The following is a 25,802-nucleotide window of genomic DNA, read 5'->3' on the forward strand; positions in this document are numbered from 1 at the left end:
CTAACCTATTTTTTTTTAACATCTTTATTGGAGTATAACTGCTTTACAATGTTGTATTGGTTTCTGCTGTATAACAAAGTGAATCAGCTATACATATACTTATATCCTCATATCTCCTCCTCTTGCGTCTCCCTCCCACCCTCCCTATCCTACCCCTGTAGGTGGTCACAAAGCACCAAGCTGATCTCCCTGTGCTAGGCAGCTGCTTCCCACTAGCTATCTATTTTACATTTTACTTCACCTATTTTATATTTATATTTATGTTTCACATGTGAGCCTTCCTTTTTGCCCAATTCATTTGGAATAGACTCGGGTTTGCAGTACTCTTATATTCTATAATGTTTTGTAAACACAATGAATTCAGTTTGCATAGCAATATTGATTCAAAATCATGACAAGTTTGGCTGTGATAAACTTAATCACCATGTTGTAGCATACTTGAACAATAGACTAATATTAAGGCAAACTCCTTCTACACTTCCTCCCCTTTCCATACAAAATTGGAAATCATAAGCCAGGAATTTCTTCAACATCCTTAACTCACTCTCACCATCATCTAAATTCAACCACCCTAATCATCACTGTCCCTTCTCATACATTTTGTATAAGACAAATTCTATCATTACTCTGCTTCCCACCCCATTTTGCCTGCCAGGTGACCTTAGTTCATTGGCTCTTACATCTTTTTTCTTATATATTCAACTTTTTCTCTCTTTACTGACTCCTTTAGCTTATAAACAATGTTTAAATCCTATCTTCATAAAAACTAAAAGGAACACTCTCTTCCACACCAAGGTCCCACTTAGCTTCTTCTTTAGAACTCATCTCCTTTCATAGCCAAGTTCCTGGAACATGTCTTCTTTCTCATTTTCTATTCCTAATTCTTCTGCCTCCAGCTCAAGGAAAACTAAATGTTTGTTGCTAAAGTGATTAGCCTTAAAAATGAGTGGGCTGTCTGTTTCATTGGTTCCCATTAACTGCTTCCTTTTGGAGTTTTCCTCTCCCTGAGCTTCAACATTCCTATATTTTCTTGTTGCTTTCCTATTAATCTGCTTCTAGATATTACTCATGGGATTCCCTTCCTCTATTAATACTTTAAATACTGTTATTTCTTATTCTTGTACCTGGAGATTTCATTTATTCCCACTTTTTTTTTCTACTTTTATTGTTGATTTGAAGTGGCAGTTTTTCAGACTTTTTGAAGAGCAGAAGTCCTCTCCATGAATTTTCTCTTGCCTGATACCTGAAACCCCAACATTAGTGCTACAACATGGAACAAAATATTTTTATTTCTATAGGAATGAAATATAGCTTCTTTTATTTATCTTTCATAGGAATAATGGTCTTGAACAATGTGGGTTCTGTGTGGTGGATATCAGAAAAGTGGAGAGAGGAGATTATAGAACTAAGTGGTGAGGATGTGAGGGGTAGTTTTCACCTATTTGATAATTTTATTGAGTACTTCAACTATCAAAACAAATCATAAATATTTCAAACATAGATGTGTCACGCTAAGGAAATTTTGCAATGCCTACTTTTAGGCTACATCCATCTACTGCTGAAACAGGAAAAGGAAAGTAAAAACAATCTCATTATTTGATATAAAATATCATACTGTAAGTATTCTAATACCCTGTTTTCCTTCGGCTTTTTTTAGGATATCATTGATATATGGCACTGTATAAGTTTGAGGTATATAGCATAATAATTTGATACATCATGAAATGATTACCACAATAAGTTTAGTGAACATTCATCATTTAACATTGATATAAAATAGAAGATAAAAACATTTTTCCTTGCAATGAGAACACAGGATTTATTCTAACTTTCATATATTACATACAGCAGTATTAATTGTTTTAATCACTTTATACATTACATCCCTAGCACTTGTTTATCTTATAACTGGAATTTTGTACCTTTTGACCACCTTCATCCAACCCCTCTGAACTATAATTGACCTACAATACTATGTTAGTTCCTGGTGTACAACATAGTGTTTTGTTACTTCTGTACATTACAAAACGATCACCATGATAAATCTAGTTATCATCTGTCACCATACAAAGATATTACATTATTACTGACTATATATTTTGCACTGTACATTTCATCCTGTGACTCATTTATTTTGTAACTGGAAGTCTGTAACTTTTAATTTTCTTAACCTATTTCACTCAGCACCCCCATCCGTCTCCCCTCTGGCAACCACTTATTCTCTGTGGCTATGTTTCTGTTTTATGTTTGTCCATTTGTCTTGTATTTTGGATTCCACATATACATGAAGTCACACTGTATTTGTCTTTCTCTGTATAGCTTATTTAACTTAGCATAATACCCTCTAGGTCCATCCACATTGTTACAAATGGCAAGATTTTACTCTTTTTTATGGCAGAGTAATATCCCATTGTGCATATATACCACATCTGCTTTATCCAGTCATTTATTGATGGAAGCTTAAGTTACTTCAATATCTTGGTTATTGTGAATAATGTTGCAATGGATATAGGGGTGCATATATCTTTTTGTTTTCATTTGAAAAATACCCAGAAGGGGAATTGCTGGATCCTATGGTAGTTCTACTTTTTAATTTTTTTAGGAACCTCAGTACTGTTTTCTGTAGTGGCTGCTAAATGCTCTTAATACTTGACAAAAGGAAAAAAAAAAAAAAACTTTGAAATGCTAGGTGGGAGTGCTGTCTTCTGTTTGTAATATGTGCTCTGACTTTGGAATTTGTCTGTTAAAATGATTTTCCCCATGAAGGAAGAATTTTAAAATTTACAAAGAAAGAGGGGTGTGATGGGAGGGAGGGAAAAGAAGGAAATAAAATATATATATATATATATGGAATTCAGTATGCTATAATTTCAGACCTCCTTAATGGTCTTAACTTACAGAGCACATAGGAGATGAAAGAAAGAGGGAGAAAAGAAAACTTGCTGGTTCTTAATGGATTAACAAACGGTCTCTTAATAAATGCTGCTATAGTGTTTATAGTACAACAAGGGGAGCCCATATTACCTTTAAGTTGTGCCTTTCCCATGGCCTATATTGTCTAATCTTGTACTCCATTTAATCAAGTTTGATGGGCTGCATAACAAAGGAGGAATTCCAGATAGTATTTGCTCTCATTCTTTTATTCCCTGGGTAGATACAGGGAAGAGGCAAAACATGAGTCTGAGGAATGAAGAAGTTTCAGCATAATGCACTGACCTCTAGAGCAAACTCGTTCCACATGAGAGTGTTCATGTTAATAAAAAGATTAGCATCATTAATTCCATGATCTCTTGTTTTGACAGCCAAGATGAATCGGTCTGTTTTCTTAAACATTCTATCCTCTTTCCTGGATAGAGATCACATCCACAGTCATGGCAGTGAGTCAATTAATACAATTTCTTGAAAAGACATATGTAACAATGACCATCAGACAACATGAGAAAATATTCAGTGTGTTCATAATCACATAAATCTTTACAATGATTTCATAAATGTTTACAAAAATTCCTTCCAAATCTTTTCCTATATCTATACCTACTGTTGAAGTCACTGAGAAAGCTGTTATAATCATTGTAAAATATGCAAAGTAAAGAGAATTACAGTGACAAAGGAGCTATATTCTCTTCATGTTCCAGTCTAAATATAAAAATTCCTTGTGAATTGATTGCAACCTTGAATCAGTATGTTTTCATGGCAGTGCTTTCCAGATATAGAGAACCAATAAACTTTTACATTGCTTAGCTAACCTACTAGCTCTCTAAAGCTATGATGAGCATCAATAATAATTTTCTAAATGACTTCTTAGAGCCATAGAATTGAAAAAGTCAAGTCCCAAAGATCAGAAATAGATTGTAAAAGGGGAAGGGTTGCTAATGGCCCCTCCTTTTTTGTGTTGTACTTGGCCCAGTGATTAAGGGGCTTAAAAGGGAAAGTATGAGTGGAAGTGCATAAGCTAACAGTTTCTGGGAAAGATAGACCATGAATAGTCAGATAATGAAAACACAGAAGAGATGAGGGTGTCAAAAAGAGACAGCATGTGTGTCTCAATTTAGCACAGGTCAGTCCTTTTTGTTTGTTTTTTAATTTAATTTAATTTATGTTTTATACAGCAGGTTATTTGTTATATATTTTATACATATTTGTGTATATATGTCAATCCCAATCTCCCAATTCATCCCACCACCACCACCCGCCTTCCACCTTCCCCGCTTGGTGTCCATGTTTGTTCTCTACATCTGTGTCTCTATTTCTGCCCAGCAAAATGGTTCATCTGTACCATTTTCCTAGATTCCACATATATATGTTAATATACGATATTTGTTTTTCTCTTTGACTTACTTCACTCTGTATGACAGTCTCTAGATCCATCCACATCTCTACAAATGACCCAATTTCATTCCTTTTTGTGGCTGAGTAATATTCCATTGTATATATGTACCAGTGCTTCTTTATCCATTTGTCTGTCGATGAGCATTTAGGTTGCTTACATTGACCTGGCTATTGTAAATAGTGCTACAATGAACATTGGAGTGCATGTGTCTTTTCGAATTATGGTTTTCTCTGGGTATATGCCCAGTAGTGGGATGGCTGAGTCATATGGTAATTCTATTTTTAGTTTTCTAAGGAACCTCCATACTATTCTCCATAGTGACTGTATCAATTTACATTCCCACTAACAGTGCAAGAGGGCTCCCTTTTTCTCCACACACTCTCCAGCATTTGTTGTTTGTAGATTTTTCTGATGATGCACATTTGAACTGGTGTGAGGTGATACCTCATTGTAGTTTTGGTTTGCATTTCTCTAATGATTAGTGATGTTGAGCAACTTTTCATGAGCCTCTTGGCCATCTGTATGTCTTCTTCAGGGAAATGTCTATTTAGGTCTTCTGTCCATTTTTTGATTGGGTTGTTTGCTTTTTTCATATTGAGCTGCTTGAGTTGTTTATATATTTTGGAGATTAATCCTTTGTCAGTTGATTCATTTGCAAATATTTTCTCGCACTCTGAGGGTTGTCTTTTCATTATGTTTGTAGTTTCCTTTGCATTGCAAAAGCTTTGAAGTTTCATTAGGTCCCATTTGTTTATCTTCGTTTTTATTTCCATTACTCTAGGAGGTGGATCAAAAAAGATCTTGCTGTGCTTTATGTCAAAGCATGTTCTTCCTATGTTTTCCTCTAAGAGTTTTATAGTGTCTGGTCTTACATTTAGGTCTTAATCCATTTTGAGTTTATTTTTGTGTATAGTGTTAGGGAGTGTTCTAATTTCATTCTTTTACATATAGCTGTCCAGTTTTCCCAGCACCACTTATTGAAGAGGCTGTCTTTTCTCCATTGTATATCCTTGCCTCCTTTGTCATAGATTAGTTGACCATAGATGTGTGGGTTCACCTCTGGGCTTTCTATCCTATTCCATTGATCTATCTTTCTGTTTTTGTGCCAGTACCATATTGTCTTGATTACTGTAGCTTTGTAGTATAGTCTGAAGTCAGGGAGTCTGATTCCTCCAGCTTTCATTTTTTCAAGACTGCTTTGGCTATTCGAGGTCTTTTGTGTCTCCATACAAATTTTAAGATTTTTTTGTTCTAATTCTTTAAAAAATGCCACTGGTGATTTGACAGGGATTGCATTGAATCTTTGGGTAGTACAGTCATTTTCACAATACTGATTCTTCCAATCCAAGAACATGGTATATGTCTCCATCTGTTTGTGTCATCTTTGATTTCTTTCATCAGTGTCTTATAGTTTTCTGAGTACAGGTCTTTTACCTCCTTAGGTAGGTTTATCCTTAGGTATTTTATTTTTTTGTTGCAATGGTGAATGGGATTGTTTTCCTAATTTTCCTTTCTGATCTTTTGTTGTTAGTGTATAGGAATGTAAGAGATTTCTGTGCATTAATTTTGTATCCTGCAACTTTACCAAATTCATTGATTAGCTCTAGTAGTTTTCTGGTGGGATCTTTAGGATTCTCTATGCATAGTATCATGGCATCTGCAAACAATGAGAGTTTTACTTCTTGTTTTCCAATTTGTATTCCTTTCATTTCTTTTTCTTCTCTGATTACTGTGGCTAGGACTTCCAAAACTATGTGGAATAATAGTGGCATGAGGGGACATCCTTGTCTTGTTCCTGATGTTAGAGGAAATGGTTTCAGTTTTTCACCATTGAGTGGTGTGGGTGTGTCATCTATGGCCTTGATTATGTTCAGGTACGTTCCCTCTATGCCCACTCTCTGGAGAGTTTTAATCATAAATGGGTGTTGAATTTTATCAAAAGTTTTTTCTACATTTATTGAGATGATCATATGGTTTTCATTCTTCAGTTTGTTAATATGATGTATCCCATTGATTGATTTGTGTGTATTGAAGAGTCCTTGCATCCCGGGGATAAATCTCACTTGATCATAGTGAATGATGCTTTAAATGTGTTGTTGGATTCTGTTTGCTAGCATTTTGTTGAGGATTTTTGCATCTATATTCATCAGTGATATTGGTCTGTAATTTCCTTTTTTTGTAGTATATTTGTCTCATTTTTTGTATCAGGGTTATGGTGGCCTCATAGAATGAATTTGGGAGTGTTCCTTCCTCTGCAATTTTTTGGAAGAGTTTCAGAAGAATGGCTGTTAGCTCTTCTCTAAATGTTTGATAGAATTCACCTGTGAAGCCATCTGGTCATGGAATTTTGTTTGTTGGAAGATTTTTAATCAGTTTCAATTTCATTACTTGTGATTGTTCATATTTTCTATTTCTTCCTGGTTCAGTCTTGGAAGGTTATACCTTTCTAAGAATTTCTCCATTTCTTCCAGGTTGTCCATCTTATTGGCATAGAGTTGCTTGTAGTAGTCTCTTAGGATGCTTTGTATTTCTATGGTGTCCATTGTAACTTCTCCTTTTTCATTTCTAATTTTATTGATTTGAGTCCTCTCCCTCTTTTACCTGATGAGTCTGGCTAAAAGTTTATCAGTTTTGTTTATCTTCTCAAAGAACCAGCTTTTCATTTTATTGATCTTTGCTACTGTCTTCTTCATTTCTATTTCATTTATTTCTGCTCTGATGTTTAGGATTTATTTTCTTCTACTAATTTTGGGTTTTGTTTGTTCTTCTTTCTCTAGTTCCTTTAGGTGTAAGGTTAGATTGTTTATTTGAGATTTTTCTTGTTTCTTTAGGTAGGCTTTTATTGCTATAAACTTCCATCTTAGAACTGCTTTTGCTGCATCCCATAGGTTTCGGATAGTTGTGTTTTCATTGTAATTTGTCTCTAGGTATTCTTTGATTTCATCTTTGATTTCTTCAGTGATCTATTTATTATTTAGTAATGTATTGTTTAGCTTCCATGTGTTTGTTACTTTTTCCCTGTAATTGATTTCTAATCTCATAGCATTGCTTGATATGATTTCAATTTTCTTAAATTTACTGAGGCTTGATTTGTGACCCAAGATGTGATCTATTCTGGAGAATGTTCCATGTGCATTTGAGAAGAAAGTGTAATCTGCTGTTTTTGAATGGAATGTCCTATAAATATCAATTAAATCTATCTGGTCTCTTTTGTCATTTAAAGCTTGTGTTTCCTTATTATTTTTTGTTTGGATGATCTGTCCATTCATGTAAATGAGGTGTTAACGTCCCCCACTATTGTGTTACTGTTGATTTCCTCTTTTATAGCTGTTAGCAGTTGCCTTATGTATTGAGGTGCTCCTATTTTGGGTGCATATATATTTATAATTGTTATAGGTTCTTCTTGGATTGATCCCTTGATCATTATGTAGTGTCCTTCCATGTCTCTTGTAACATTCTTTATTTTAAAGTCTATTTTATCTGATATGAGTATTGCTATTCCAGCTATCTTTTGATTTCCATTTACATTGAATATCTTTTTCCATCCCCTCACTTTCAGTCTGTATGTGTCCCTAGGTTTGAAGTGGGTCTCTTGTAGACAGCATATATATGGATCTTGTTTTTGTATCCATTCAGTGAGCCTGTTTCTTTTGGTTGGAGCATTTAATCCATTCACATTTAAGGTAATTATTGATATATATGTTCCTATTACCATTTTCTTAATTGTTTTGGGTTTGGTTTTGTAGGTCCTTTTCTTCTCTAGTGTTTCCCACTTAGAGAAGTTCCTTTAGCATTTGTTTTAGAGCTGGTTTGGTAGTACTGAATTCTCTTAGCTTTTGCTTGTCTGTAAAGCTTTTGATTTCTCTGTCGAATCTGAATGAGATCCTTGCCAAGTAGAGTAATCTTGGTTGTAGGTTTTTCCCTTTCATCACTTTGAATATATCATGCCGCTCCCTTCTGGCTTGTAGAGTTTCTGCTGAGAAATCAGCTGAGAAATCAGCTGTTCACCTTATGGGAGTTCCCTTGTATGTTATTTGTCATTTTTCCCTTGTTGCTTTCAATAATTTTTCTCTGTGTTTAATTTTTGTCAGTTTGATTACTTTATGTCTTGGTGATTTTTCTCCTTTATCCTGCATGGGACTTTCTGTGCTTTCTGGTCTGGGATGGCTATTTCCTTTCCCATGTTAGGGAAATTTTTGACTATAATCTCTTCAAATATTTTATTGGGTCCTTTCTCTCTCTTTTCCTTCTGGGACTCCTATAATGTGAATGTCATTGTGTTTAATGTTGTCCCAGAGGTCTCTTAGGCTGTCTTAATTTCTTTTCATTCTTTTTTCTTTATCTTGTTCTGCATCAGTGAATTCCAGCATTCTGTCTTCCAGGTCACTTGTCCATTCTTCTGCCTCGGTTATTCTGCTATTGATTCCTTCTAGTGTATTTTTCATTTCAGCTATTATGTTCTTCATCTCTGTTTGTTTGTTCTTTAATTCTTCTAGGTGTTTGTTCTTTAATTCTTCTAGGTATTTTAAAATATTTCTTGCATCTTCTCGATCTTTGCCTCCATTCTTTTTCTGAGGCCCTGGATCATCTTCACTATCATTATTCTGAATTCTTTTTCTGGAAGGTTGTCTATCTTCACTTCATTTAGTTGTTTTTCTGGGGTTTTATCTTGTTCCTTCATCTGGTACATAGTCCTCTGGCTTTTCATTTTGTCTATCTTCCTGTGAATGTGGTTTTATTTCCACCGCCTGCAGAATTGTAGTTCTTCTTACTTCTGCTGTCTGCCCTCTGGTGGATGAGGCTATCTGAGAGGCTTGTGCAAGCTTCATAATGGGAGGTGCTGGTGGTGGGTAGAGCTGGGTGTTGCTGTGGTGGGCAGAGCTCAGTAAAACTTTAATTTGCTTGTCCGCTGATGAGTGGAGCTGGATTCCCTCCTGTTGGTTGTTTGACCTGAGGCATCCCAGCACTGGAGCCTACCTGGCTCTTTGGTGGGGCCAATGGCAGACTCTGGGAGGGCTCACGCCAAGGAGTACTTCCCAGAACTTCCGCTGCCAGTGTCCTTGTCCCCACGGTGAGCCACAGCCAACCCCTGTGTCTGTAGGAGACCCTCCAACACCAGCAGGTATGTCTGGCTCAGTCTCCTATGGGGTCACCGCTCCTTCCTGTAGATCCTGATGTTCACACTACTTTGAGCATGCCCTCCAAGAGTGGAGTCTCTGTTTCCCCCAGTCCTGTCGAAGTCCTGCAATCAAATCCTGGTAGGCTTCAAAGTCTGATTCTCTAGTAATTCCCCCTCCCATTGCTGGACCCCCAGGTTTGAAAGCCTGACGTGGGGCTCAGAACCTTCACTCCAGTGGGTGAACTTCTGTGGTATAAGTGTTCTCCAGTTTGTGAGCCACCCACCCAGCAGTTATGGGATTTGATTTTATTGTGATTGTGCCCCTCCTACCATCTAACTGCAGCTTCTCCTTCTTCTTTGGATGTGGGGTATCTTTTTTGGTGAGTTCCAGTGTCTTCCTTTCAGTGATTGTTCAGCAGTTGTTTGTGATTCCGATGCTCTTGCAAGAGGGAGTGAGCACATGTCCTTCTACTCTGCCATCTTGAACCAATCTCCACAAGGTCAGTCCTTATGCACAGATGTATTTTCTACCATCGTAAATTCTACCCACATGCCAACTTGTGTATCCCAGCCTCAAATTGTCAACCACTGGCCTAATCAAAGCAGACCTGGATTTTTGTCCACTTTTGTTGCAGTTTCTCTTAATTGGCGACTCAAAAGACGTTTCCAACCTCCTTTTCTTTTACCACCTCCACAAAAGGGGCTGGAAAGCCGAATATTTACTTTCCCAGTATATTTTTTGTTATAATAAGTATTTAACCCAGTTCCAGCCTCTGAGAAATAAGCAGAATTCTGCTGATGGGGAAGGTTTAGTTCTCAAAAAAAATTGCTTCCCTTATATAAAAGCATGTGGTGAATTTTCTGCACCTGTCCATTCTTCTTTCCTTCAGAATAGGTGATTTATCCATAGCTGCTACATGCTCATATCACCATGAGGCAAGTGGGGAAAGACCAACAGTCTTAGGATGGCAAAGTAGAAAGACAGAAAGATGACATGCTTAAGTGCTCAAACAAATGCCAGCAAAACCTACTCTCAGATTAGGTATGTACACAAAATAACTACTATTGTTTAAGCCACTGTAGTCTGGTTTTCTGATTGTTACAGCTCAATATATGTTTGTGTGATTTAAGGTCTTTTTCAAAGAAATATTTTTAGCATTTTGTTAAGCATATTTGATTTTACTAACATAAAGCTCCACAAGATATGCTTTTATTTTGCGACAGAATTGTCCTTCTGATCACATTAAAAAAGCCTAGGATATCTACAAACACATAGGAATCTCATCTTATATAAACAAAACATTTTAACCAACTGGTACTTCGTCAGAAATCTTGGTGGAGTTTTATATTTCATCTCTATCGTCTCAACATAGCACTTGTTTAATCAACTCTTTAGCCTTATGGTGTGAGTCTATTTGTCCTCTCTGCATTCCCTGTAGTGGTAATAAAAGGACATTGCATGATTCATGGATTGTAGAATTTTTTTTTAATGTGACTGCATTTTGTCATGCAGTAAATAATTTTAATAATTATATTTTTATGGCTTGGCATTTGATAGGCATCTATACTTATAGTGTCTGCACACATGGCCAACCCAAATTTTTTCCACTGCTCTTGTGCCAGCTCAATGAAGCACAGCCCAATGCAATGAAAAGAACACAAGTGTGAGACACCTGAGTAGGTGGTATGTATTATCTACTAACTCTGTGGCTTCAGATAATTTTATCAACCTCTGCTTAAGCACTATCCTTTGTATAACACAGAGATAATCTTGTATATTGCTGTTTCACAATTAAATGAGTCGTAAAAATAATCCATTATAGAACTTAGCACACATTTGACTCAATGTATGTCAGTAACTTTCTATATTTTCCTGATATATTCATTTATTGTTGTTGCTGTTATTAAATGATCCATGCTTATTGAGGTAAAATGTATAAGTCCATTAGTATTGGTAGAAGCAAAAGAATATGCCCCCAGTCTCTCATGTAGTAATCTGTAGAGCACAAAAGGTAAAATAGAAATAAATTGTGAGTATGTCCTTATTATATAATAATAATGATTGACATGTGGAAAGCTGACCATGTGTTTGACATCTGTTAAGGCTATGAGTGGATTACTAATTTTAAACCTCTCAAAAATCCTGCCATTAAGCTACCATTTTGATCATATCCATTTTGCAAATAAAAAAACTAAAGATTCAGAAAGTGTAAAGAACTTACTCAAAGTCCAATAGTTCATCAGTGTTGGAATTTGGTGAGCTTAGTATTTGAATGAAATCTCCATGATTCTAGAGTCTACTCTTCAATTCTCGTTTATACACTGTCTGGAGAGTAGTTGATAATGTATAATTGATTGAATGTCATCAAATGGAGGAATATCTCCCTAGTCTCCAGAAATCCTTAAACGTTTTTTAAACTGAAACAACCCATTTTTGTATTCTCTTATTTTTTAGAGGAAGGTGATTATATCAAATAATACATCAAATAATGATCTGATTATGATCCATATGGCACATGGTTCAACTCCTTTGTTAAATATTGAAAAAACAACTTCTCAGTAGAATGGTGGTTATGAGAGGCCGGGAGGTAAAGGAAAAGGGGAGATGCTGTCAGAAGGTACATATTTTAGTTAGAAGATGAATAAGTTCTAGAGACCTAATGTACAGCATAATTAATTATAATGTACTATATCCTTGAAATATGCTAAGAGAGTAGTTCACAGCTGTTCTTACCACACACACAAAAGATAACTACGTGAAGTGATGGATGTGTTAATTAGCTTGATTGTGGTAACCATTTCATAATATATATCAAAACATCATGTTGTTCAGCCTAAATACATACAATTTTATTTGTCAATCACACCTCAGTAAAGCTTAGAAAGAAATAAGTAAACAGAAAACTTTACCCTGAAAGAGAAAAGGAAAAAAAATCATAGCTTCTCAGATTTTTGATAAATCTGAAAGTCAAGATTCAGTAGCTTTTATGCTGTGTCAACATGCAGGACCAGATCAAAACACCAAAAGCCAAAATCTAAATTATGTTCTGCCGGCTTCAAATAAATATTTCATTCCCAGCACCCAAGGATTTCCATATGTGACAAACAAAAATTTTTAAATATATAGCTTAGTTTCATTTATTCATATCCTGAGGAGATGAATGTAAGCAGATCTAAAATCTTGCTTAACTTTTAATGCATTTTTTAGAAAAGATGTGAACTGTGAATAGGCTGTTGGAAGTAAGCCTTATAAATCACCTGAACTGTTCCACTATTGGTATGTCTTGGAGTCATTATGTATAATTGGTTAATGGTGTATTTATTCTCACATTATTGGATCAGCTCCAGGGATAATCACTGATGAGTTTCAAAACTCCAGGAGGATTTCTGTGCAGAGGTAAATGAATTAAAAAACAAGATTAAACAAATTACTTTTATTTAAATTCAATTTAGGGGTAATCGTTCTGTCTTGGGGGTCTTGCAGCAGTTTTCAGAAGTGATAAATTTGCTTTAGTTTGCTAACTCGCATTTCCCTAGAGGTGAGAAATTAAATCATTGGTGATAAAAAACAAAGAAAGTCATTCAAACTAAAGTTCATAGTAGAATTTCCCACCTTCATGCTCTCTTCTTTTGGATACCTTATCTTATTTAACATGGTCTTTGGAAACTTGATAAATAGGAAAAAAAGAACCATTTTCAGGGCTTCCCTGGTGGTGCAGTGGTTGAGAGTCCGCCTGCCGATGCAGGGGACACGGGTTCGTGCCCCGGTCAGGAAAGATCCCACATGCCGTGGAGCCGCTGGGCCCGTGAGCCATGGCTGCTGAGCCTGCACGTCCGGAGCCTGTGCTCCGCAATGGGAGAGGCCACAACAGTGAGAGGCCCGCATACCGAAAAAAAAAAAAAAAAAAGAACCATTTTCAGAGACAAAATCAAATGCACATTACTTAAAGGAGTTAGGATTTCCAGAAACTATACAAACACTACAGTAGATAAAAGCTCATGTGTATTTCATTGAGGGTATCTGCCCTGACTGGACACAGAAAATGCTGACAGTATAGTGCTATAATTTTCATGTAAAGCTACTAGATATGGTTAAGTAATAAAAATTCAAGACTTTTTACCTCAATGTGCTTCACTGGATTAATTATTTTTTAGCTGTCTGATGTGATAGCATTAGAGCTCATTTCCTTTGACTGAGGATGTGTATACTATTCAAGCGTAAATATCACTGGAATAGATTTATAAATTATTGCATCGAACATGTGCTCCATGAGATAAATAGGAGTTCTCCAGACATAATAACTTGAGATAGGGAAAGGGGTGCAGTGAGAAATGAATTTCATAAGGTTTTTGTAAGTATATCATTTAAAATGAGATTCAACTACATATTGTGGAAGATCTAAATAAAGGTGGTTTGAACAAGAAGTGAGCTCTACCATAAAAATATTCTCGAGCTAGGTGTTGCAAGTTGGTGCAAGTACTTGGTTGTCATCAGGGATCAAGGACTCTTCTATTTTTCTGTTCTAATACCCCCCTTTTCCCCTAATTTACTAACCTGTTGAAGCAATGAATGTCACTGATTGAATAGGCAGAGGAGAAGGAAGACAGTAGAGAACCAGTACTACAAATTATCATTGCCATTTTTTAACTCTTGGTGTGCAGTAGAAACAAGGGGAAGCCAAACCACCAGAAATCAGGAAGAACAGCAACAAGAGAGTAAAAGGCTTAGCCTCCCCATGGAACTGAACAGAGATCTGTAGAACCTCAGGCAGCTCTGGGTGCCTAGGGCCTTCTGTGTAAATGGAACTCAATTAAACTCTGACTTCTCTTACTTACCGTTTCCCCATCACTTTTTACTCATTCTTTAGCCCAACCAAAGGATAAACAACTTGTTGCTCTTATAGTTTGTGTAGCCATAACATTTGGATGGTCATTTGGATCATTTATAATTTTATAGAAGCCACATTTTATCATTTGTGTCTAACAGTCCAAATCATAGATCAAAAGATGCCATAAAAATTGAGTTGTATAAAATAGATAAAATGAGATGTCATTGCATGAACAATTAATTTAAAGACCCCTCACTGCTTTTTACATAAGATACTGTCATGATATTTCGAATTTCTTCTTGAGGACTAAATAATCTAGTGGACTAGATACATAGTTTGTGACCTGGATTAAAGATCTTTTGTCTGTTTAGCAGTTTGTTGTTATGGTTTCACATACAAAAGAGGCAGTGAATTTTTTCTTAGTGCTCACTCTAATAGATGGAATAAAAGAGGCCCTATATAAATGTTTGTTGAATAACTATATAAAAAAATTAAAGAATACTCAGGAGGGTCACTATAAGATAAAGGTTTAAATTTCATCGTCATTAGTGTATATGAACTATCTAGTTGCTATGTTCCTTCATATGTACTATAAGCTGATTCTGTCACAGAAAATTAGAACAAAACTGCATTCAGCTTTTAAATAACTGCCTTCTTGGAGATCACACCATTGCTGAATAATGAATATCATTTGATTGTTCTTCCCTTCTGTCAAAAAGAGTTAAAGCTAGTGAAATACATTCTTTAAGAAAATGCGTGTACCATATGTGGATGACTTATCATCGTGCCCTCTTTAAAAAGTCCAAGTATGTGAAAATCAGAGATAGTACAGAGGTGCAAGTTCAAGAATGATACAGCTTTTTGAAATCCTATGTAAATTGCTTTCCCCTCTTTACAATTCCAGGAGAGAATAAGAGAGCAAATTTTTGCAGACTTGCCAGTCCTTGGATCTTTGTTTGTCTTACACATGGTCCTACTTGGGGTCTAATGAGCCAAGGCTATTATACATAAGCTTATTGTCAGGGACCGTGCATTGGATAGTGGCAGAGAAGTGACTCAGAAGTGACCGTTGCAGAAATGTGCAGAAGTTAAAAGACTAAGACCACTCCTATCATGATATATAATAAGGTCATTAGCTACTGAAATCACCACTGCCATTCAGGTCAGTGGGAGGGGAAGGAGTTGGTAAAGAGCAGTCTTACAGCACCATTACTATTTTTGCCTATTGAGATTCATATTCTTTTAATTTCACCTTGGGAAAAAAATGACTGGAAGAGATAATAGACTACATTTCATCTGGATCTTATCTTTATAGAGATTCTTAAGTTTTAATATAAATAAATATCACTTACAGACCCTAAAAATAGAGTCCCACTCAAGTGAGTCTGATTCAGTAAGTCTCTGATGAAGCTCAAAGAGCTGCAGTTGCAGTAATACCCCAGGTAATTTTAATATAGATAGGTCCTAGACCACACTTTGGAAAACACTGATTTGCGGGAATGTGAGCATTTCTCATGATCCAAATATAGAAGCTCATTATGTTTGTATTTTAATAAAGAAACAAAATGTATTTTCCCTTTAAAATAAATTATTATGGACATTTTCTTAGATATGTAATTATGTACATTAGTATGGATGATTTCAGGGATATAAAACATCCTTCACCTCATCCCACATGACCTGGTAAATCCTATGCAGAAGGGTTTAAATACTAACTTGCTATAATACAGCATTGGTTTTCCAAAAATGAAGTCTTTAAATGTATTGGTAATAAAGTTTGTAAAAGGAATGTACATTTAAAATATGATTTCACCCCAGGCAGTATAGAAGCACTACTTTTCTGATTGTTTTTCTTGCTTTGATGCCTAAGGAATGTTTGAATAAATTATTGAATGACTGGCTTTTAAAATACCTACAAAACTTACAAGTCTGAAGTAAAGAATATTATTAAAATGTAGAGCATTTAAATCCTTTATTATATTTGCTCTCCTTATTTAAGGATTTATTATCAGCTTGGAAGAGCTTCAGAAATTTAGTTGCTATTTGCTCTCTATAGGTACCTGTAGAGAAGATTCCTAGAATGCGTTTAGGTTGAAATCCCACATCACTCTCAGGTTTTATCAGAAAGAATTTAATCTCTAGGGCTGGGAACAATCTAGACAAATTACTTCCACAGGAAGATAACACAACCCTTTACCAACTCTCAGATTCTTCACCTGCTGCCACGCCCTGAATTCTCCCTGTTACCTGGACCTCTTCCTCTAAAGCAGATTCTCTGGCTTCCTGACTCCAGCCAACTTACCCATTTTCTCTTCTAGAAAAATTTTCCTTCTAACTTCCAAAGTGCATTCTCCAGTCTATCATCTGACAGGGTATTTCCATATCTGAAATACATATACTTCTAAAATTCTAGGCAAAATCTAGATTATGGAAAATCTAACCATATTTCAGATAAAAATTAATTCTTATTGTTTAATGTCTTGGGGACAAGGAATAAGATAGGGTTATGATGAGACATGGCAAATAATATGGCAGATTCAACCAGTTTAACCCAGGAAATTCATCGGGGCATTCCAGTATCACAAAATCAGAGTCTGGGACTTCTTGTCAAATTAACCCAGGTTTGTGTCCTGGCCCTTCCACACACGATCTTTGACAAATCATTTTACTTCTCTGGATCATAGTTACCTCATTTGTTAAAATATGGTTAATGATATTTATTTGATGGATTATTATAGCAATTAAATTATACTTTGCATGTAAAATCATTATTAAAGTGAAATTTAGCTTAATGTATATTACTTGCATTTCATGGCACATCTTTAATTTTTAAATTATTTTTTAGATGAACCTGCTAGCATTGTCTTTATTACATTTTTTGTTAGGTGTCTGGTATTTTGTCACATATATTGGTGCAAAAATCGATTCAATTTATTAATTCAAAAATATAGTTATTTTAAAATGAATAAATATACATTTTAGATAAATATATATATATATATATTTTATATGTCAATTTAAATAAATATAATTTTTAACTAGTAGTGCAGGACCAACTTGGATATTCCAAACTGGACTCAAGGTTGAGAAACTACTTATATGATAAGCTGTCATTATGCATTTTTTTCCTTAATTCTTTACTTTTTTTTTCATTCTTGGATGCAGGATGTAAACTGTAGAATGTGAGTGATAGAAGGATATTATTATTAATCACTTCACATGGGCAAAAATACACAATGAAGCAACATATGTATTTGCCTTTCGAAGTGCCATTCCTTTCCTGGAGTTCTGTTTCAGATGGTGACATTCACCACAGTGCAATGAGACCACATCAAATTGCACACATGGAGTCATGTTAGAAGCACAGATGAAACAGAAATATTTTGTTTTGTCTACTCTCATTAGAGGCATGCACAAAATAATTTGTTTACCATCCCAGGATCAGAGTTGATAATTTACTAATGGCTAATAATGCTTTTCTGTGTACTCTGAGTTAAATGTCTCCCTTTGACAGGAAAGTTAATAGAGAGTAATATTTTTTTAATCAAAAAAAACAATGCTTTCGACTTTCTGATTGTATGTAGACTCAGAGAGGATATGCAGTGGGGTCAGAGCTTAAAAGCATCCCTGCATTCTTGTTTTTAAAATAATGCTTGTAATGTGGGGAAACAAAAGTTCAAACTGCAAAAAAATAAGATTAAGAAGACCAAGCGTTGCTTAATAAATTGGCAGGCATGTCCACGTGCAAGGGATTAACGTAGCTTCTACAAACTTGGCAGTATATGCACTTAATGTCTGTTTGTTTCTTACACACACACACACACACACACACACAACACACCATTATGCACCAGGCCTGAGAAGGTTCCATACTAGTAGCTGTTTTATGGAGTCTTCAGAACACCTGCTGAATATACTGAGGCATTTTCTCATATGCTCTTGAGAAGCCTTAAGTAGGAAAAACAATTCTTATAACATGTCCTGTGAAATGTTTGTAGTCTCAATTAGCAGCCACTGGAGTGATTTACAGACCTTGGAAATGTTTGCTTGTCAATGCTTTAAATGAAACATATTATTCAAGGTTTGCCCCAGTCTACCCATAGGAGCTGGAGTTTGTGTCATGTTTGATTCCTTCTCCTTGGTTTACTACAACAGAACACTTAACAGGTGGATAGAAAATAAAACAGCTTGTGTCAGAAGAATAAATTATGTCATCAAGACCTGGGCATTATTTAATAGTCACATATTTATATGTGGCCTGTTCTAGCAAAAGTTCTAAAACTAGTTATGGCTCCCAGCGGGGAAGATCAATTTGCAATTCACAAATCACTTATGTTACACTTTTGTTGTAAAAAATGATAATTTGTTGGTTTAAATAAAATCTTTTTTTTCCACAAATATTTTTTTTTAAACTGAAGTATAGTTGATTAACACTATTGTGTTAGTTTCAGATACAGCAAAGTGATTCAGTTGTATATATATATATATATATATATATATATATATATACATATACATACATATATATATATATATATATATATATATATATATATACACACACACATATATATATATGTTGTTTTTCAGATTCTTTTCCCTTACAGGTTATTACAAAATATTGGATAGAGTTCCTCATGCTGTAGAATAGGTCCTTGTTGTTTATCTATGTTTTAATTTAATTTAATTTAATTTTTTTAACATCTTTACTGGAGTAAAATTGCTTTACAATGGTATGTTAGTTTCTGCTGTATAACAAAGTGAATCAGCTGTACATATACATATATCCTCATATCTCCTCCCTCTTGCATCTCCCTCCCACCCTCCCTATCCCACCCCTCTAGGTGGTCACAGAGCACCAAGCTGATCTCCCTGTGCTGTGCGGCTGCTTCCCACTAGCTATCTATTTTACAGTTGGTAGTGTATATATGTCCATGCCACTCTCTCACTTTGTCACATCTTACCCTTCCCCCTCCCAGTGTCCTCAAGTCCATTCTCTTTGTCTGTGCCTTTATTCCTGTCCTGCCCCTAGGTTCTTCAGAACCATTTTTTTTTAGTTTCTATATATATGTGTTAGCATATGGTATTTGTTTTTCTCTTTCTGACTGACTTCACTCTGTATGACAGACTCTAGGTCCATCCACCTCACCGCAAATAACTCAATTTCGTTTCTTTTTATGGCTGAGTAATATTCCATTGTATATATGTGCCACATCCTCTTTATCCATTCATCTGTCGATGGACACTTACGTTGCTTCCATGTCCTGACTATTGTAAATAGAGCTGCAGTGAACATTGTGGTACATGACTCTTTTGAATTATGGTTTTCTCGGGGTATATTCCTCAGTAGTGGGATTGCTGGGTCGTATGGTAGTTCTATTTTTAGTTTTTTAAGGACCCTCCATACTGTTCTCCATAGTGGCTGTACAAATATGGAATGCTTCACAAATTTGCGTGTCATCCTTGCACAGGAGACATGCTAATCTTCTATTGTTCCAATTTTAGTATATATGCTGCCGAAGCAAGCACTAAATAAAATCTTTTATCTCAAGTATGGATGCTGGTGTTTGAGAGTATCAGTGCTCTTAGCCACTGACAGAACATACAGAGTATAAAATGTTGAGGTTTTATGAAATGTTCTTGCATTAGCACTATTTTATAAAACTGGATTCTATGATTTAAATAAAAAGGAATGTATGGATTTTATATTATATCCTAAAGAGGGTGCTAAACTGTTAATACACCAGTTAGTCTTCCTTCATGAAACACTAGCCAGTATTGAATGCTCATCTTTGGCTTACTGTCTGCATCCTTTTTTTGTCAGAGTCAGAGATACATTTGTGGGAATGCCTTAACATGATTTTAAAGGTAACCTGCCTAGATGGGTTTTTTTCCAGCCAAAATAATACCTTTATTTTATTATTTTTCCTATTGAAGTAGAGTTGATTTACAATGTTGTGTCAATCTCTGCTGTACAGCAAAGTGACTCAGTTATACACATATATAAATATATGTATGTTCTTTTCATATTTCCATTATGGTTTATCCCAGGAGATTGGATATAGTTCCCTGTGCTATCCAGTAGGACATTGTTTATCCATTCTAGATGTGTTTAATAAGTTAGAAGGCAGTGTAGAGAGCTCAGGATTTGGAGTAGGAGCTCTGTACCCATGCTGCCATTCTTTTTCCACTTTTTACCTTACAAGTGGCTGTGAGATTTCAAGGAAATAATTTATGCAAAATAGCTCCAATGACATCTGGAACAGAGGATAGCTCTGTATCCATAGATCTGATTCAATTTTTGAAAATAATGTCTGCTGTGTGTGCTCTCACTCTGCTAAGTGAGATTAAAATTTTTCCCTTTTTAATTTTCTCAGAAAATGTTCCCTGATGTTTGTGTATTTGGATACCACAAATGCACATGGGTGGACACATACACATGTGATTCATTTTGTTGAAATTATAAACTCTCTAGAGTTCTGTTTCCTCACCTAATCTGATCACTGATTGGGTTGTATTGCATTGTCCCTAAAGGTCCTCCATAGCTCTTTGATGGTTATTTTATGTGTTAACTTGACTGGGCTGAGAGATGCCCAGATAGCTGGTAAAACGTTATTTTTGGGTGTATCTATGAGGATGTTTCTGGAAAAAGATTAGCATTTGAATCATAGACAGTAAAGAGATCCATCTCACCAATGCAGGTGGGCATTATCCAATCCAATGAGGGCCTGAATAGAACAAAATTGTGGAGGAAGGGAAAATTCGCTGTCTCTGTTTGAGTTGGGACAACCAGCTTCTCTTGCCCTCAGATATCAGTGTTCCTGGTTTTGGAGCCTTTGGACTCAAACTGGGACTTACAACATTAGACCCCCTGGTTCCTATTAAGCCTTCAGGTTTGAACTAGAAGTACAACACCAGCATACCTGGGCCTCCAGTGCAGATGGCCAGCCTCCGTAAATAGGTCGATTTCTTATAATCTCTCTCTCTTCCTCTCTCTTCCTCTCCTCTCTCTCTCTCTCTCTCTCTCTCTCTCTCTCTATATATATATATATATATATATATATATATATATATATATATATATATCATTGGCACATATCATTGGTCTGGTTTCTGGAGAAACATGACTTACCACAAGCTATAAAAGTCTATTATGATTCTAAAAGAAAATCTCTGTGAATGTGTTTAAAAAAAACAGAGAAAGAAAATTATTTCAGGATAGGTGGTGTGAAGGAGGTAGGAGGTGGAGGGCTAAGAGTAGGTAAGTTAAATCAGCCTTACAGGAGTTGGTATAGTATCTATCTTGTTAACTTTTCATTAATAATATCTAGCACATATTATGCACTTGAAGTTTGTTGAATGCATCCATTCATGCCTAAGTGGATGAATGAATTGGTAGATGGAAAAATATGACAAAATTCAGTTTAAGGAGACACAGATCAATTGAAACAAGATTGTGAGAGTAGTGACCGAGAACACGACCTATGATGTTATTAAGGCCTGAGTCCGAATCTTAACTTTGATAATTATCAGCTATGGGATTCTGGACAAGTAACCAATTCCTTGAGTCAAATTTCGTCCTTATAATAATTCTAGGTAGTGGGTATTACTATCTTTTCCCATGATGAGGACAATGAGACAGGTAAAACACTCTGTACCTGCCTCACAGTAAGCAGTGTGATGATGAGGGTGAAGATTATAGCTTAAGAGCAATATATAATATGTATGAATTTGTATAGTGTCTATTCTTCAGTTATTACCTTCAGTCTATTATAGAAATTCGCCTAACAAACTTGTATTTCTCTCATGGATCACTTAAACGAAAGGCAGTGTGACCACGTGACAGACTCATTTTGATCTCCAGCTTGGTTATAGTAGTTTGCTTGCCAGCTTATGTAGTTTAAAGCTTACATTAGTTATCTTTTTCTGCTACTAATACCTCCAAAACGTAATGGCTTAAGACAAAAAAAAAAAACTTTATTATCTCCTGATTCTGTGTATCCTCTGGGCAATTCTTTTGGTCTGGGCTAAGTCATGCCATCTTTCTGGGCAGATGGTGATTGGGCTTGTTAGTCTAGCATGTTCTCTTTCACAGGTGAGAAGTTGGCATGATGTCACTTTGGACCACAGCAATGACTTGACTAGGTGTCTTTTATTATCCAGCAAGCTATCTTGGGCTCATTTCCATGGTCGTGGTTACAGAGTTCAAAGAGAGAGCAAATCCCAATGTAGAAGCACTTTCAAGTTCTACTTCTGCTATTTTTTTCTAATGACTTCTTGGACAAAGCAAGTCACATGGCCAAGTCCAGATTTAGAGAGTAGAAAAATACATAAGCTTCACCATTAGCTTGGAGGAGTTGCAAGATCAAGGGTATTATCCATACAGGTGTAGGAGGAATTTGTAGTCATTGTAACCATTGTAGTACTGCAATCTACCACACTCTGTTGAATGTGGTACTCACTATTCACTGCTAAAACTGACCATAATCCCCTTCAAAATCGACTGTTCTATGCCTTCAGCATCCATGAATACAGTGGCTTGCTCATGGTAGTTGTTGATTACTTTTGACTGAGAAAGGAAGAATCTAAGCTTCATCTAGTCATTCTTCCTTTATAATTCAGTTTTAATTAAAATACTTAAATTTTATTAACTTTAAGGTACAAAATATGAGTCCTATTTAAGTACATAGAAAGACTGTTGTGTAGAAAAAGGCATTACTTTTATTTTAAAAGGCTTGCCATTTGCTCTCTAACAAGTCATTTAAACTCACTGCATCTGGTTGCAAAATAAAAATGGGAACTAATTTGATTTTTCTCCCCTGTGAGACAAATGAGACAATATATGCGAGAATTGCAGTGTGTTAACTGTTATAATGTGAGACAAAATATCTTAATAATATATAAGCAAACAAGCAATGTCTTTGAATTTAATTGTTTTAAAAATGAAACCTTGTTTATCTAGTTTTCTACCTCCATGTGCATTTAAAGGCTTGTAATAAAAGCCAGTTACCTTTTGATTAATTGCATTATAAATATGGATCCAGTATGTATCAGACACAGTTTAGGTACATAGTCAACAGTTTTACTAGCATGAATTTTCCTTGAGTCTTCTAATTTTTTTGTTCTCTGGGGACTTAAAAGAAGCATCAATGTAACATTGATTCTTAACTAGGGTGAATTTGCCCCCCCCCTCCAGGGTACAGTTGACAATGACTAGAAACATTTTTGGTTATTGTAACTTGGAGAGGTTAAGCACAGGCAACTAGTGAGTAGAGGTCAGAGATGCAGGGGACGCGGGTTCGTGCCCCGGTCCGGGAGGATCCCACATGCCGCGGAGTGGCTGGGCCCGTGAGCCATGGCCGCTGAGCCTGCGCGTCCGGAGCCTGTGCTCCGCAACGGGAGAGGCCACAACGGTGAGAGGCCCGCGCACCGCAAAAAAAAAAAACCCCAAAAACAAACAAACTAAAAACAGAGATGCTGCTAAACATCCTACAATGCAGAGTGGTCCCTCCAACTCCCCAATAAAGAGTTACTCAGCCCAGTATGTCAGTAGTGCCAAGGCTGAGAAACTCTGCTTAACTGAGTGAAGAATTTACTGTGAGGTCATGATTTTATAGAGAAAGCAGTTGATGATGAGCATGATGATGGCAGTGTTACAGAGGACAAGACGGAGAGAGGCTTCTTTTCTATTCCTCCTCTCCAGAAGTGTCTACCTTTCCACAAAGGACAGGATGGTAAGGAGCAATCTCAAATCTTTTTACCCATTGAGTGAACTCTGCCCTTCTGGTACTTCCCAGTGCTCACTTATTATCTCAGTGGTCTTCTCCCTGTCCAGCTTTACACTAGCATTTTCTTACTGTTGTTTTCTTGAAGCATTATCTGACTGGGGCTTTAAAATTGATGAGGTACCATCAGCAATTTCCATTTTTATTAAGGGAGCAGAGGCGAGGGGGAGTTGAGTTCTGGAGTGTGTTTGCGAGGTGTTTGTTTTGACTGTCTGGTGGCTGCATACCAGCCTGAGGGAGTCACAAATGTCACTGCTGTGCAATGGTATAATTTTCCTGCCGCTCCAGAGAGTCTTCTGTGTTAATCTCCTGGCATGTCTGGTGACTTTCAAAATAGAAGTTAAAGGCAATTCCATGGAGCAGTGAAAAAAGATTCAAGGTCCCCATTCGTATTTGTGAGGACAGAGAAAATTGCTATGTGCAGTTGGCCCTTTTCATTATTGAGAACATAGAGCAGCTCGGCTTTCACCAGGGCTAATTGATTTTCACAGCTGGTGCAAGAAAGTCTAAGGATGGTATGAAACTTAAAAAGTCCCTTTGTCCAGACACTGAAGCTCATGGGTTCTGCACGGACTTAAAATTTGGGCTTCCAGAAGAGATGCTGAAATCTTCCGAAATAACCTTGGGCACCAACCGGAAAAGAGTTACTTGTTCATAGGATGCATGTTGTGAGTGGGTTATGGCCTGCCATATGGCATCCCTTCAAATTCATTATTTTCCCTTTACATTAATTATGTTATGTGGCACAAACCTGATTTCACCCCTGGTACCAAGTAATTCCCCCATTTAATATGACATATTAGATGATGTTGATGCCTGCCTTTGCCTTATGGATGATAGAAGACACTACCTACTGACTAGAGGTCAGTATCATAGGTGTCTGCATCATAGGCTTTTTGTTTTCTAACTGAATTTCTCTACTTTATGGGCTAATTGGTTTATGTATTCCTTATTATGAAAAGCTGGAAAGGCAGTGGGAATCTGAGTCAGAGCTTCTATACAGAAGCAACAAAGCAAGGATGTAGTTGCTAGAACTGGGATAAAAGGGGAAGATTTGATCACACATAATGTCAGTGTCCTAATGGCCTGAGCATCTTAGGAGAGGTAGCACAGTGCAGTAAAAAGCATGGGAATCAGGTCAGATCATTCTGGCTTCTATTCTGAATTTGGACACTGAGAAGTCAAGGGATCTCAGATGAGTTCAGTTAGTTAGGGTTGTGAGATATAAAATGAATGTAAAAGGGCCAGGGATGTCATAGCCCTCAGCATGCTCTCTTCTTCCTCTTCCAATTGCCTCCCTGGAAGTTAGGTTCAAAGCCTGAGTCTTGCTCATCAAAGCCTACTTGATGTTGAGTCTTGAACCATGATGGAGACCTTCTTGTATTTTCGGCAACAACAGAATTGGTCTTGTATTTTGGGATGCAATTGGAGGATGTGTATAAAACACAAGAAGTTGTGGGCAAATACATCACTAAATCCAGTAGAGACTATTATCTGAAGCAGCAGTCAACAAACATTTGACCAGGGTCCACTTATACAGAGGCAGAGAACCAGTTGCCTTTCTTCCACATATTTTCACCTTCTCTTTGAAAAAAAATAACTTGATGACGTGTAGTTTAAAAGGAAAAAAAGTAAACTATTTCTTGTGGCACATGAGCATTGCATACTATTTACTTCGTAAACTAAAGAAAATGTTTAGTTATGTACTGTTACGCTAGATGACAATGTTCATAAAATTA

The 25,802-nt window shown here is 36.2% G+C and overlaps 1 non-coding gene across 1 annotated transcript; it reads right to left on the reverse strand.

Moving 5' to 3' along the window:
- Positions 1-19,704: 19,704 nt before the first annotated feature.
- On the reverse strand, positions 19,705-19,807 carry LOC136119489 (U6 spliceosomal RNA). The gene has a single exon (XR_010655489.1). It is a non-coding gene; the product is annotated as a U6 spliceosomal RNA (small nuclear RNA).
- Positions 19,808-25,802: the final 5,995 nt, after the last annotated feature.

The sequence above is a fragment of the Phocoena phocoena genome, chromosome 2 (genome assembly GCF_963924675.1).
Source record: "Phocoena phocoena chromosome 2, mPhoPho1.1, whole genome shotgun sequence".
NCBI lineage: Eukaryota > Metazoa > Chordata > Mammalia > Artiodactyla > Phocoenidae > Phocoena > Phocoena phocoena.